Below are 6,618 nucleotides of genomic sequence, written 5' to 3'. Positions count from 1 at the left end.
TGTGAGGAAACAATCATGCAGCAGAATATTGGAAATACATAGATCAGGCACCATCACACAGATGCTGAGTCCAGGTCTTTCAAGCACTCTGCAGTCTCCATTCTCTCCTGTAATCGTACAGGAGGAAACCTTCGTCATCAGAGTTCATGCACAAGTAGGATTGTACACAGGCCCTGGGCTCCCCCTTTTTCACAAAGACTTGTTTAAAAATCAGGTTTCCAAATCAGCTCTGTTTCAGATTGATTGGCCTTACTTTGGCCATGCTTTCAATTAAAGAAGGTTGGAGGTTGAAGCAACTGGGAGGGGGACATGGGAGCAACTGTTCTCTGTTTTTAATGGTATAGGAGGAACAGATTGGAGAGAGTTCAGTGCTGGCATTATGTTTCTGCAGTGTAGAAAGCGCAGTATTATCACTCCTGGAGTCGTGGCTCAAAAAGACAGGGTGCTCTATATGAGAAAAACTAGCAAACACCTGACCTGCCCTAGGAGGAAAGAAGAGGGCACAGAGACATGTTCCAGAGCTCATTTTCTTCTCTGTGTAGGACTTACATGTGAATTAAGTCACGCTGGTAGCTGGGCTCTGCACAGGAGGAAATTTCACCAACTGGTTTTCAAATAAGGAATGGAGGGGAAAAGAAAGCCAGGAGGCAAATATTATGCTGCAGAGTAATTTTAATGCACAGAAGAAAGTGAATATACAGACACAGAAGGCATAAAGGGGAGACAGCAAATATTTCCAAGGTTTTCCAAAGGGCCACACCTGAGATTCTACACCTGGTCCATTTTCTACAAGGTGTGTGTCCTTCTTTGCAGCAGCAGACTTTTCCTATCAAGCTGTTTCCATCTATTTATTCATTACTTTTCTCCAGGAATAATGTCACATGAGACAAAGCACAAGGTAAAGAGGGGAATGAGCAGCTTCTCAATGATGCAGTCTGTGTAGCCAACTTTCATGTTAGAAGTAAAGGATAAAAGAGCATCTTTTTTCTGTTCACACCAAAAACCTTTGACAGCACTGTGGCTGTGTCACGTGTTCTGCACTGGATTGCAAGTGGACTCTAGGGAAGCACAGGCATCCTTTTAAATGACAGCACAGCATGAAGAAGTCTTAATGCTTAACAGTGCAGAGAATGCAAAGTTCCTAGAGTAACAAAGCAAAGTGTAGGAAACAGGTGAATGGGGGAGGGAATCTTGTAGCAATGCCGAGCCCTCACACTGGAGGTGCTGAGTGCTTAGTCATGTCCTTTGGGTCAGCCATGAATCTGTATCTTGCTTTCCATGTCCGCGGTGGTCCAAGTGCTGTGAAAATTTGAGCTGGATTTAGCATGGCCAACACCTTCCATATCTGCCCCTACTGCGCCACCCTGGGCACCAGCACCATCCCTGCCAAATTAGCTGTCCAGTGCATGGATTATAGCAACAACACCAACATCGCCTTCTACAGGGGGGTCTCCAACAACAAGTTGGGTACTGGTAGTACAGGTCTTCAGTCATGTCCAGGCTGTCAGACATCTTGCTGTGCTGGAGGCGAACCTGAAACACAGCAGGGAGCAGAGGAAACATGACACGTGTAGTTCTGGTGGGATCAAGGGTCAAAACGTGGGTGCGACTCTCACGGGAATCTGGCAGGGAACTGTGGGGATGGAGCAGGGAAATGCTGACCTCAGCCCTCCTTTGTCCTGGTGTCACTGCTCTCCTTTCCTCCACCTCGTCTCTTTGCTCCACTTGCACTCATCCTCTCCCCTAAACAGCAGCTTCAAAGCCTTCTCACTTTCTTTGCCTGCAAAATGCTGCCCGGGGCCCCGGTGGGGCAGCTGCAGCAGGAGTGGGGGAGGGAGCCTTTAGTCCAGGCCAAGGCAGCCCCTGGCCCGATGGTGCAGGCACAGTCCTGGGACGTAGGGAATGTGCATTCACTTCAGGATCCAGAACCCAAGTCTTCCTCTTTTAGTGTCTTACCGCTAGGATCTGGGGTGCAAGGGTATATTTCACCTCTGCAGCTTGTTGCACCACAGGAAAGATTCATTCTTATGCAGTTTCCAGCTAGGATCCCAGAACTGCGGGCAAAGTCAGGGCTACAGGGAATCACTCCAGTTCTGGAGAGAGGTGAGATGTCAGATATTGCTCCCTTTGTTCGGAGCCTTGCCATGGCTGAACCTATTGCCTGGTTTGGATTGGAGGAGCTTGAGACTTTTCATCTGAGCTAAGGGTGCCCTGGACACCTAACTCAGGATTTTGATTGTCACTCCTGACAATTCACACCTACACTTTGCAAAAGATATTGTACAGCATCACCTCAGCTGGTCCCTCTTTCATTAGTCATTAGTATTCCAAGTGCCCTTGAAATACCAACCTCTCCTAAGGGATCCCTAATTCTTGCCAACAAACCAACAGCAGCAAAAGCAACAAAACCAAAAGAAATACACTGAACATTGCTGAAAATCAATAAATACAAGTCAAAGATCAATTTTTAAATGAAAAAAAAACTTAACGGTAAATATCTGTAAGAGATCAAGCATGTGTTGGTCTTACCTGGCTTACTAAAGAGGAAAGATGAGAAGTGATTAAAACACCCGCATTGCCGAGCCCTTTTATACAGTTCTCAAACCGCCGGAAGAGTCTGAAGCATCTCCTGTACCTGAGGTCCTTATTAGCTACAAAACATGCATGTGCCGTGTGTGCCAACCCTCCAAATACTGTAATTGGTTCGCTCCGTGTTTTTAATTATTGTTTTTTTTTCAATTGAGTTTATGATTAGGAAATTACCCCCACACTCCCAGGTATCTTTTAAATTAAAACTTTATGGTTCAACCTTCTTCCTGGTCTTGCTCTATGGACTTCATTGGAGTTGAAAGGTTGGGTGTAAATCTGCAGGCTACCCAGAGCAGTTGGTGGTGGGACCATTTGCACTCATGTGCATGAATCCAGTTTAGTCCACGCTCTGATATGCTTGGGGTTCTGAAACTAGAACTGCGGAAGGGGCCATTATTTAGTATGATTGAGTGGCCACCAAAATCAATGGTAGTCAGCCCATTGACTGTTGGAAGGACTTCAGATTCTTCACACGTCTTGTGAACCCCACTTAAAATTTTGTAAAACCTGGAAAACCTGGCTCAAATTTAATTTTGTATTATTTCATTTTCTTTTGTTTTGTATTTGTTTTTATTTGTTTTGGCGCTGCACTAAATTCCCCCTTGTGTCAATTAAAAATGCATTTGTTTATTGACCTCCAGTGGTTAAACCCATGTGGCAGGATTCAGGGTTCAGAACAGAAGCCTATTGCTGTGCTGCCTGCTGGCGATGGCAGGGGTTGGTTTAAGGAGAAAAGAAAGCATGGGGTCTTATGAAAGCTCTTAGTTACAGCTGTAACATTATATGACATGGATGTCCTTGACTTTTTCCATTGCTAGCCAAGACAGTCGCAAGTTCATATTTTGCAAATGCAAAGCCTAGAAACACATGCAAGCAAGATAGGAAAAAGAAACATTCCTGGTCATCAAGGAGCTGTAGAGAGAGAGAGGGGCGGGGGAGAGAACAACGTGGTTATATTTTGCTTCAATATTTTCCTCCTTAACATTCACTCTGCCCCCGTAAGAGGCTTGTGACCTTCTGGATGGACCTATGATCTGTCCCGTGTGGCATTTCTTGTGTTCCTACTGAGGTGAAGTGTGTTGAGATGATTGAGCTAATCTGAACCCTGACCAGACTTGCGAGGAGCTTCTCACCCTTTTACAGAATAACACTCCAACAAAGTTTTCATTGAATTTGGGGAAGGAGAAGACTCTTTCCATCTCTCTCTTTCATGTGCCCTAGAAGTTTATTGCTGAGCTAAGTGATACCACCAGCAGATCAGGCCTTTGAACTCTTGAAGAAAACTGGTTAGAGAAAAGAGAGAGAAACCTACTCATTGTTTTTTAATGCAAATTAAAAAGACCCAAATTCCAAGGTTATAATAAGACATGCCTTAATTAAGGTGCAAAAACCTCTAAAAAATGGCATAAAAAAGGAGTGAGCTTGATTGGCATTTTCAAAGAGTGTGTATCGCTACATACAGGGGAGTCTTCCAGTAGCAAAGTATGAATTTTGTAGTAATGTAATGATTTGCCTCTGTAATTAGTGTTAATGAAGTGCTAGAATATCTACCCTGTCTGTTATTATCCTTATTTTTTGTGAAACTAAGAAGTGGGATTTTGAGGGGAAGGTCAAGTTATTGCCAGTAAATGACTTAAGAGACCTGATAGTCCTGCCTGCAACGTGTGCAGCCTGCAACCGACTGAGTGAGCTCTGTGAGAGTGTATTGCAAGATAACTTTAGTGCTTTGGACAATTAAATAAGGTTTGGCATTTTGGACTTGTAAATTGTCATGAACAAGAGTATAATTATTTCAGGGCCATGGCTATGTCTGGCTTTAATATCTCTTGTTTTTTTGGGTCAAGCTTCTTGTGAATCATCTTCTGAAATGAACAGTGACCAAATGCATCATGTTGCCATCTCTTTGCTCTTCTCCTCCTTCGTGCAGGAAGAGGAGAATTCTGCTGAGGAAAAACCAAGTCTCAAAGTTTGTGAGCTGCTAATGGAGATGTCAAATTGACAAGTTCAGTAGATAGCACAAAGTGGAAAGTTTTGTTATATGAAACAGCACGTTGCTCAAATGACAAAAGTTCTACGACCCTTAATCTTAATGAGAAACTTCTTAAAACATGTCATGATTCCCTCTAGGGATGTGAACACTTGAACAATGCAGGTGTTTTGAGGATGGAGTTGAAGTGTGTTGAGTGGAATATAAGTGCTGTGGGATTCTCAGAACGGGGACGGGGCAGGTGAAAACCCTTCTCTGAGGTACAACCCAGCATCTGAGTGACTGAACACTTTCTGGGGGGGTGCTGAGCTATGGGACACTCCTTCCTCTTCCTCCTTGAAGTGGTTTGGGTCTTTTGTAGCACTATTAGAAGCAAAACAAATTTATGGAAATGTTCTCTAGGATTAAATGTTTTGAAAACACCTGGTTAGCTCTACCTTTGTAGTAAATTGTGAAAATATTAGCTTCTTTTCTGAATCAAGCTCAGTGCTAAGTTCAAGGTTCTAATAATTTCCTCTGAAAAAGGAAACTCTGAGTGTCAGCAAGTTTTACCCTCCCCTCCCAGTGTCACCTCTCTTAAATCATCTCAGTAAGACCAGGAAAGTAGTTGGCTCGGCAGTTTTTAGGATGGAAAAACATTGGCATGTGCATGTGAAATACAGGGAGGCAGAGGACAAACTAATAATCACCAGCAACAAGGAAAACAATTATTTAATGTTAAGGTGTGACATCCACAACAGCAGATTTTGCAGCTGATAACCAAAAAAGGGTGTTTTCCATGCACCAGGAAGTTTAGGAAGCTGTATAAAAGGGTTTGCAAACCAGCGCTCTTTACTCTCCCTGGTAAGCCAGGTAAGTCCATTTGAACTCAATTTCTTTTTTACTATGGGGATACTGTGTTAAACAGTCTTTAACATTAGGACTGAATCTTGCCTATATACTTAGCAATATTTTAGGATATTAAAGGGAACTAAAGAACTGCAGAATGGGACCAAAGGGAACTAATGAGAATTAAAGGGAACTAAAGAATGAATGTTGGGTGTTTGAATCATTGAGACAATCTTCATACTCAGTTCTTAAAGGGAACTAAAGAACTGCAGAATGGGACCAAAGGGAACTAATGAGAATTAAAGGGAACTAAAGAATGAATGTTGGGTGTTTGAATCATTGAGACAATCTTCATACTCAGTTCTTAACTCAGTTGTGCACAGAAGAAATTCCACAGCACAACCTTTCCACGCTTTCTTCCTGTTCTCGGAAGCAATGCCACTTGGCATTATTGAGGACAGGAGAAAGATTAAGAGAATTGCTGTCCTGATCCACTGGGTTTTTGTGTGTGTGATTAGAAATATCGGGTGCCATAAGACCTCCTTTTTCATATATTCATTAGCAAACTTGCTGAATCACAGTGGGTGAATCGCTAAGAATTTTCCTTACATGTCCCTACCCTAGTCCGCATGAAACGTTTTCCACAATTGATGGGAAGTGGCACTCTTCCCCAAAACAAGGCCTGTGTTTCCCAGTTTCAGTAAGTGCTTTGAGGAGAAGGGGGCTATAGAGGGGCTAGACAGCAGAGCAGCCTAAGGGGACTGGAGCAAGAGACAGAGAAGAAGAATTGGGATCAAACATGTGACCAGAAGCAGAGGGATTTGGCCATTGCATCACTGATCCATCTCATTTTCTAAGTTGGCCTTTCTACGGCTGTCACTGCAGTCATCGGTCAGGCTTAAATTACTACACCGCACCTTCTGCGGTGCTTAGGATCTGTCCCTTGTTTTTGTTGCTTTTGTTGCAGTTGGTGGGTGGCAGGAATTAGGGAGCCCACAGGTGAGGTTGGCATTTGAAGGGCATTGGGGACACTAATGACCAGAGTGAAAGAGGGACCAGCTGAGGTGACGCTGTGCCACATCTTGTGCAAAGTGTCAGTGTGCCCAATCAGAAGTGACAATCAAATCCTGAGTTAGGTGTCCATGGCCAGCTTAGCTCAAATGAAGAGACTCAAGCTCCTCCTGTGCAAACCAGGCACCATGTTCAGCCAATGC

General features: G+C 43.6%; 1 long non-coding RNA gene across 1 annotated transcript; it reads right to left on the bottom strand.

The window, feature by feature from the left end:
- Positions 1 to 792: 792 nt before the first annotated feature.
- On the bottom strand, positions 793 to 2,632 carry LOC102388075. Its single transcript, XR_325511.1, has 2 exons — positions 2,530 to 2,632; positions 793 to 1,533 (listed from the first exon to the last, which is right to left on the bottom strand). It is a non-coding gene; the product is annotated as an uncharacterized LOC102388075 (long non-coding RNA).
- Between the last annotated feature and the right edge of the window lie 3,986 nt (positions 2,633 to 6,618).

The sequence above is a fragment of the Alligator sinensis genome, unplaced genomic scaffold, assembly GCF_000455745.1.
Source record: "Alligator sinensis unplaced genomic scaffold, ASM45574v1 scaffold552_1, whole genome shotgun sequence".
Taxonomy (NCBI): Eukaryota; Metazoa; Chordata; order Crocodylia; family Alligatoridae; genus Alligator; species Alligator sinensis.
The sequence above is the reverse complement of the archived record's forward strand: the minus strand, read 5'-3'. Positions and strand labels throughout refer to the sequence as shown.